General features: G+C 40.1%; 1 pseudogene; it reads right to left on the bottom strand.

Moving 5' to 3' along the window:
• Nucleotides 1-5,351: 5,351 nt before the first annotated feature.
• On the bottom strand, nucleotides 5,352-6,117 carry LOC148965216 (uncharacterized; annotated as a pseudogene).
• Between the last annotated feature and the right edge of the window lie 2,964 nt (nucleotides 6,118-9,081).

Here is a 9,081-nt window from a genome sequence, read left to right as displayed (position 1 = left end):
AGTTGCGCACTAGAAAATCACCAATCACTGGGCGTGTCAATCAATTTAAAAAAATATTTTATTAACATTAATAATCATGAAAAATATTTTTAATTGAACTCGAGTGGACTCGGGAATAATTCCGAGTCCTAAAAAAAAAAATGTTCGAGTACGAGTCAATTCCGAGTCCAAATACACACGAGTCCATGACAAGACCAAGACCATTAAATTATGGTCTCGAGACCGAGTCCGAGTCTCGAGTACTACAACACTGATATATATATGAAGTATTTCATTATATTACCTTACCTTTAATATAAAATTACTCATACTGTGATATGTAATCATTTTTGTTACACCGCCCTCCCCCGTGGTTCAGTATAAAAGAGATTACAGAGTTGAAAGCTACTTTTATCAGACATCAGAAAACACACACACATCTCTTCACATTCATACAGCAGGCACTAGCTGTGTTCTTTGAGAATCAAGTCATCATTGTGTATAATGAATTGTTCCCAGCATTGAAGGTAAGCTGATTATGCTGGTTTTACTCACCTTATGTCAGCTATCCCTCTATGACGATAGACAGAGAGATACACAGTGGAAAAGATCCAATTACAACCCATGCTGAAAGTCCTAGCTCTGCAGGTGGAATAGAAAGGAAAGGCCACAGGAAGACTCCGCATTGCACACCGATGGGCTTGTGGGTTCAGGGGGCGGCAAGAGTCAAAGGCAAGTCTGAAACGGTCCTTCTTTAAAGGATGAAAAGAACCACAGCGGCTGGCTGTACATTTTTAATCTTGTTAGCACCTGTATGCGATGACCTTTATTGTGACAGATGCTTTTAAGCTCACGTCTTTTTGTGCTTTCACTGTGCTAAGAGCAGAGCAACTTGAAAAGATCCAGGGCACAAGGTGCAGATGCTAAATTTAACACCCTAAGATTGTATCTCCTTCAAGATGGAGGGATGTTGACAGATGAACTGTGTTTTGGCTGTCTTCAAGTTTCCCAACAATGCACAACAAACACAATGCTTATAGAAACAGTAGTTTTACCATGCGTGACAGCATCCTTGAATTGAACGTCATAAGAAACTGATTTGAAACGCAGATGCAGGAACTTATTTCATATGAAGCACACAAGAGACTTGGCTCACAGTTGATTTCAAAACAGACGACATACAGAGGAACAACGCAATAACATCACGCATGAGATGATATCTCAATTGTTTTACCAAGACCGTAATGAGTTGTGTGTTGAACAGATATTTCATAGATATAAGACCACTGAAGGTCTCCCCAGAAGAGAACCGTGAGAAGAGTCAAAGATCTCAGTATGTCCTCAAATATTTCTCAACAAATTATGCAAAGAACAAATGATCTGAGCTATCAAATCCATTTGAAATCTATACCAGTACTCTTACTGTATGTTCCCAATTGGCTCATTTGTATTGTTCTTGGCAGGTAATTTTAAGACGAACAACTTGAAGCAAAATGAAGAAACATTCCTTTAAATCTTCTATGAATAATTTGAGATTAAATAAATAAAAGTAGCCCTAAATATTATTAGAAAAGTATTTTTTTTTCAACACTACTGGCCCTATATCATACACTCAATGCAATGCAATGCCAGGCACAAAGCAAGTGTTTTTTTTTTTTTTTTTTTTTTTTTTTTCAGTTTCAGCCCGACGCAGTTATCATTTTCCCATCCTGCGCCACGTTGTTTAAATAGCAAATACATTTGCGCCCATTTGTTCACCCATGGGCGTGCTGGTCTGTTTTTAGGCGCATTGTTGGCATGTTGATATTTTGAAGCAACTGAAATAGACAGCGCCATTGACTAACTGAAACCTGGTCTAAAGTCAATGTTTTTTTTTGTTATTTAAAGAGCTTGTAATGTGCGCCTATAGGCGGGTCCACAACGCACGGACACGTTGTCCCGTAGATGGTCTGCTTGAGCGCTTTAGCCAAGCAGATTTGTTTCCTCGCTAGAGAAGCGCTCAGTTTTTCCACGGTAACACTTTATTTTGATAGTCCACTTTAGACATTCTACTAACTATAAATAACTTTTCAACTACATGTCAACTAATTGTCATTAGAGTATTAGTAGACTGTCAGCTCAATATCTGCTAACACTTTATTTTGTTGGTCCCCTAACAGACATTCAACTGACTATAGGTAACTTTGGCGACTACAAGTAAACTTATTCTCCTAAACCAAAGCCTAACACCTAAACCATATAACCTAACAGTCTACTGACAGTCTACAATAATATACTAACACTCTAATGAGAGTTACTAGACATGTAGTTGAAAAGTTACTTATAATTAGTAGAACGTCTAAAGTGACTATCGAAATAAAGTGTAACCTAGATCAGATGATTGGTTACACCCAAAACACACCCATAACTCATTAAAGGGTTAGTTCACCCCAAAATTAAAATTAAGTCATTAATTACTCACCCCCATGCTGTTCCAACCCCGTAAGACCTTCGTTCATCTTCGGAACACAAATAAAGATATTTTTGATTTAATCTGAGAGCTGGATCAGTCCTACATAGACTGCCTAAGGGACTGGCTCTTGACGGCCCATAAAGTCAATAAAGAAAAGGTTTAAATATTCCCTGTGCCTACAGCAGCTCAATTATAAGTTTATCAAGCGACGAGACTACTTTTTGTGTGAAAAAAACATAAATAACGACTTTATTTCACTATTCCATTACTTCTTTATGGGCGCATGCGCGAGAACTAAGACGAGGACGTTCTCAATTCGACCACTTCTTGTTACCGGCTGCTCACCGCTTAGGAGTTTTACCGCCCCCTACCGTATAAGATGATGATAAGGCACACTGTCGTTTTTTGAGAAGATTAAAGGCTTTTAAGTGCACCTTATAGTGCGGAAAATACGCAAATTGAAAAGCGTATGTACAGCGCGCATCTTCCTCTGCTTGTAAACAGAAAGTTTTGCGCTTCCAGCTATATCAGCACATCATCTTATACGGTAGGTGGCGGTAAAACTCCTAAGCGGTGAGCAGCCGGTAACAAGAAGTAGACGAAGGAGAACGTCCTCGTCTCAGTTCTCGCACATGCGCCCATAAGGAAGTAATGGAATATTCGAATAAAGTCGCTATTTATGTTTTTTTTTTTTTGCACAAAAAGTAGTCTCGTCGCTTGATAAACTTATAATTGAGCCGCTGTAGGCACATGGAATATTTAAACCTTTTCTTTAATGACTTCATGGGCCGTCAAGAGCCAGTCCCTTAGGCAGTCTATGTAGGACTGATCCAGCTCTCAGATTCAATCAAAAATATCTTTATTTGTGTTCCGAAGATGAACGAAGGTCTTACGGGGTTGGAACAGCATGGGGGTGAATGACTTAATTTTCATTTTTGGGTGAACTAACCCTTTAAGAGAATAGTGACAACCCTTTTAGACCATGCGCCAGGAGCTCCGACCATTTTTCCCATCATTAAACTAGCAAAAGTGGATTCGGACACGACCTAAGTGAGGTTTAGACCATGCATTTTGATATAATAGGGCAAAAAAGGTTACAAGTATGTGAGATACAGTCTTCATCTCTGTGTCTAAATATACACAACGAATGACACAATGAATAATTGAATAGTTGAAGGATTTTACACATTGCATATCATCTTTTCTTTTGGAGCAGGTGCAAAGCAGCAGGCTCAACTGTAGTTATGTGCAAACATGCTAGACGAAGCTGAGCTTCAATTCCATTACATTGGGCGGATGTTTGGATTCAAGTCATACAATTTATCATTAATTCTCTGGATATAAAACCTCTAATCCTGGCATTTTTAGTGCCATATTCTACCATTTGAGCTTAAATAACACACTTTACAATTAACACAGTCTCATCCCAAAAAGTCATATAACTGACGTTTTGGGACGTCTTTTGACCATACGTCAATATCCGCCTTTTTAGGGCCCCCTTAGACGTCGGTAGATGGCGATCCCGGGCCGTCATACAACTGACGCTTTACCTTTAACGTCAGTTAGGTGACGGGTTAGGTTTAGGGTTAGGTTTAGGTCTGGGGTAGAGTTAGGATCCCATAACCTCATCTACCGACGTTTAAAGGGGCCCTAAAAAGGCGAATATTGACGTATGGTCAAAAGACGTCCCAAAACGTCAGTTATATGACGTCTTGGGATGAGACCGGGTTGTTACAATAGACAGGATCTAAGTCTGTTTTACAGTTTTTTTTTGGATTGCTTAAGAATGATTTTTAAAACAGGGCCTGTGTTTTCAAAACACTAGCACAACCACACACCCAATTAGCAAAACACTATAGATCATTTGCATGACTATTGTAAAACTATACACTTCTGTTGAAAAATCACACTTTGTTACTATTTTAAATGAACATGTTTCACATTATTATACTCTGTTTGCACACGAGTTGCTGTTGTGATAAACCTAAAGCACTTTTAGCACTTCTACTGTACTTTCCTATGATTACAGTAGAGTTGGCTACCATCAACAAAGTACAAATATAATTTAAATTCACCAAACACTACACAAGACCAATGTTGCAGACTGAAGAAACTCATTTATTTCTCAACACAACCAAAATGTTGACATGAAGGTTCAAAATACTGTAACAAAAGTCAGTTTACATATTGTACTGTAAGTTTAATGTTACTGTTTACTGTAAAAAAACAACAACAATAAAAAACTACACATTGTCTCTTTGTCTAGCTGGATCTAACCAGAGAATTTCATCAACATCACAGGTGATGTTGTCATTAGCAAGACACCTTGGAAAGAAACGTCTTGAATGACGAATCCGTCCTTGCATTGCTGCTACCTTCATCTGGTCACAGGCCTCCTCCATGGCTTGGATGAGGGGTACCTCAGCCTGGAGACGGAGATCATAGACCTTCCACCGCCATGCCGAGAAAAACTCTTCTATAGGTTTGAGGAATGGAGAGTATGGTGGAAGATATACGATGGTATAAAAATAAAAAATAAAACATCGTGTCGTCTTTCTGGGTCCGGCCACAAAATTTCATCCACATCGAATGCAATATCCTCCAGTCCAAGGCACCGGGGAAAATATCTTCTTGAATACCGTATCCAGGCCTGACATGATGCCTGGTCAGTATCTCTACATGCCTCCTCCATTGCCTGTAAAAGGGCTACCTGTTGATGAGGATGACGGTCGTACACTCACGCCAGGCAGAGAAGAACTCCTCGGTGGGATTCAAGAATGGAGAGTATGGGGGGAGGTTGAGTGTCATGAAGAATGGGTGGTCTGTAAACCAGTTGCGGACCAAAGCAGCCCTATGGAAACTAACATTGTCCCATATGATGACATATCAGGCATGCTCTGGTCTCTGAAGAGTGAGCATGTCAAGTAAGGTGTCCAGGAATGCAATAATGTGTTGTATGGAGCAATGGTTGCATGATGGTGAACAACACCATTTTGGCTTATAGCTGCACACATGGTTATGTTGCCACCACGTTGTCCTGGGACATTGATGATGGCACGGTGTCCAATAATGTTCCTGCCACGTCTTCTATTTATACTGAGGTTAAAACCGGCCTCATCTACAAAAAGTAGCTCATGTCCCATGGCATCTGCTTCTAGTTCCATCACTCTCTGGACAAGAGAAAAACAAATGCAACACATCAGGCCCATGAACGGCACTACAGTATGCTCTTCCACATTCAGAACCAATGACACTATAGCTTACCTGCACTCAGGTACTCTGGGACTCTGTAAAGGAACTCTGTAAATTTGCTTCATACTTATTCTGTGGCGCGCAAGTACACGACTTAGTGCAGATATTCTTACACTGTGTATATTTTGAAAGATGGTGTCATTATCAATTATATTTTGCGCAGTCTTGTTGCATTATTGGCAATCACCATGTTCACTACTGTATATGGGTCTCTTGCTCTGGAGTGAACAATCTTCCTCTGCCCCCAACATCTGGACATCTAGCAATTCTGTAAAGTAACAATTGCAGTATTTTTGCATGTATGGTACTGTTGTGTTTCTCATTAGAGTATGGCAGTGCTACAAAGTACTTACCGATTCTCATTTCGAAATGCTTGCCACAGTGTAGCGGCTCAAATTAGGCTGAACCCGTTGGCCAGCTTCCCTCAGGGTCATCCCATGCTTGATGACATGGTCCACTATTGTAGCTCTGATGTCATCAGTTATTCTATTTCTTCCTCTTCTAACCCTTCCTCTTTCCCCTCCTCGTCCTCCTCTTGCTCCTCCTTGTCCTCTTCCTCTAACCCTCTCGCTTCAACTCCACGTCCTCTCCCTTGGCCTCCTCCTAAAAGCTCCTTTGTGCTTTTAGCTTTGCAAACTCAGTGAGTGGTCTTGCTATACGTATTGATAGTTTTAGAAATTGCGCTACAAGAATCACAATTAGTGCTTAAGCATTCAGAAAAAACTCTAAATCCAACGCATATGGCAGCCTTTAGCGTCAATATAACACGCACAGAGCTTTGTTTGTTTATGGGTAGGTTTAGGTCTGGGGTAGGGTTAGGTTTAGAGCACTAGGTATAACCCTGCATCTCATATTGACGCTAAAGGGTGTCATGTGCGTTGGATGTAGACGAAATGTCAAAAGCGTCAGTATATGATAAGGGCTACAAAAAACCATTACCAGCCAGTGTTCAAAACTATATGGTTGCATTGGCTCGATTCAAAGCAGTAAGCTTGTAATAATAGCTTTAATTCCAGTGGTACTGGTGGATTTCCGCAAGAGATTCGAACGTCATTGTTTTTCCGTCATTCCGCCACATCTGTACACATTAAGGAGGAGTTTTGGCAAGTATAAGCTATATTGCGTGTGAGGATGTTGGAGGTAAAGATTTATAGCCTTTTCTCTCAGCACTTGATATAATTAAACTTATCAATTAAACTTCGGAGTGGCTTCAGAAAAAAAAAGAGACTGCAACCAGCCCATGTGGAAACAAGGATACCAGCCCATTCTCACCCCCAAGGCGTCACCTAACTGAGCATTTTGACCATGCTTCAATATCTGACGCTTTAGGCGCCCTTTAGCGTCAGTTAGATGACGCCCTAGGATCGCGTGGAACCCTACCCCACCCCACACCTAAACCTAACCGCGTCATCTAACTGACGCTTTCCTTTAGCGTCAGTTAGATGACGCCGTAGGATCGCGTTATGTAACTGACGCTAAAGGGCGCCTAAAACGTCAAATATTGAAGCATGGTCAAAGGTGACGCCTTGGGGTGAGAATGCGTTGAGGATACATATTGGAAGGACATTACATGTAGTCACGCAATGCTAACGTTAACATGAACAATTTATTATAATAATAACAACGTATAATATGCACAATTTTACATCTAATGAAGTGATTGTTAGATGTAATCAGTGCGATATACCTACCCTATCTCACGACCAATTCGTACGAATTCGTACGAGTGATTCAAAAGTGGCTAATTCGTACTAATTCATAGGACCTCACTCGTACAAATTTGTACGATTTGTCTAAACCCACGTGACGGTTATGTTTAGGGGCGGGGTCAGGAGTAGGTCATTCGTACGAATTCATACGAATTGGCTAATTCGTAAAATATGTACGATTTAGCTAAATCGTACTAATTCGTACGAGTGAGGTCGTACAAATTGTTAGGAATTAGCCACCTCGTAAAATTCGTACGAATTCCCGTGAGATCGGGTTGGATATACTGCAATGTCAGTACCAGAGCAAAGGTGGATGTTTCTTACTAGTTCAGATGACATTTTGTGAAAATTCTTATGTTGGTCATACTTCCAAAAATAATCTGTGATTCTGAATGCCAGTATCTACATGGCACAATGACTGACAGCCTCACAGTCTCCTCAAACATTGTGTTCATCCATGCTCGAGGGTGTCGAAGTATAACTCATTTCGATATCGAACAGAGATGGCGACAAAGAGGAAAAACGCAGGACTGCAGCTTTAACTTTATCTGAAGACTGGTTTCCACAGTAGTGCTATACGCCTTATTCACGACAGCGCCATCTTTGATTTTGAATGAGAATGAAAGCGAGGCTGTGAGGGATATACATGCATCTCTTCAATGGACTGTAATGTTATTTAATGTGTTTTCGGATTGTTCTGCTCATGAAACACTGGAAAAATATCTGTCCAGGAAATGTCAGTTGACAAAAAACTCCCGACAATGTAAGGTGTGGAAAATTGTAGGTAATCTAGGAGCTTTATTCAGCTTTTTACAGCGGATGCCATTGGAAACACGGTAAGTCTATCCCTCACAGCCTCACTTTCATACCTGTCATGGCACTGCTCTGAATAAGGTCTATTGTTCACTCACAAAATCCCCAAGTGTGCTGTGGAGAGCCATAATAGTGGGATCTCAGGGGAACTCTTGGCCACTTCCCTGAACACTGATGTATCCCTAGAGTGGAGCTATACTATATCACATCAGACTAGTATTGAATTTGTGACCGCTTACAAATGTACTTTCTCACAGTAGATTAAACATTGAACATCAATAATGTGAGGCCAAATGAAATATCATGTAGCACTTCTGTGACAGCTTGTTGAAATCAGATACTGTATTTTGTTTTGAGCTGATGTTACTTGAAACATCACAGATAAACATGAAAGTGTTGAAATTAAGGTGTCCAAGATTGTTAATGATACTCTAGGAGATTGCATTGTTACTCATCCCGCATATCAAAATGAAGGATATGTTGAACATATAAAGTTTTTGTTGAACATATAAAGGCATGCCTCATTGGGAGCATGTATTTTCAACTCTGAAACTTTCCTAACAAAGTTGTAGAGGAGTTTGTTCATCCAGTCCATTCATCTAGTCCTGTCAATCACTTTACAATACAAGCGACTGCTTACCACAACCAGCCAATTGCATGTTTTTTTTTAATTATTTTTATATTTTATACTAACTAAACGTTAATAGGTTATATTTTATACTAATTAAAGGTTAAAGACCCTTTAATTTGTAGTCTTTCTTGAGCTACTCCATAACACACTGTAACCCCTACCAGTCTATTTATCTTGCCGTTTATCTGGCAATCAATGTAGGCTGATTGGGAAAACATGCCTATGGCGATATTTCATGCCACATT

This window comes from Pimephales promelas, chromosome 24 (assembly GCF_988280905.1).
Source record: "Pimephales promelas chromosome 24, fPimPro1.hap1.1, whole genome shotgun sequence".
NCBI classification, from domain to species: domain Eukaryota; kingdom Metazoa; phylum Chordata; class Actinopteri; order Cypriniformes; family Leuciscidae; genus Pimephales; species Pimephales promelas.
Note: the sequence above shows the minus strand (reverse complement) of the source record. Positions and strands in the feature narration are given on the sequence as shown.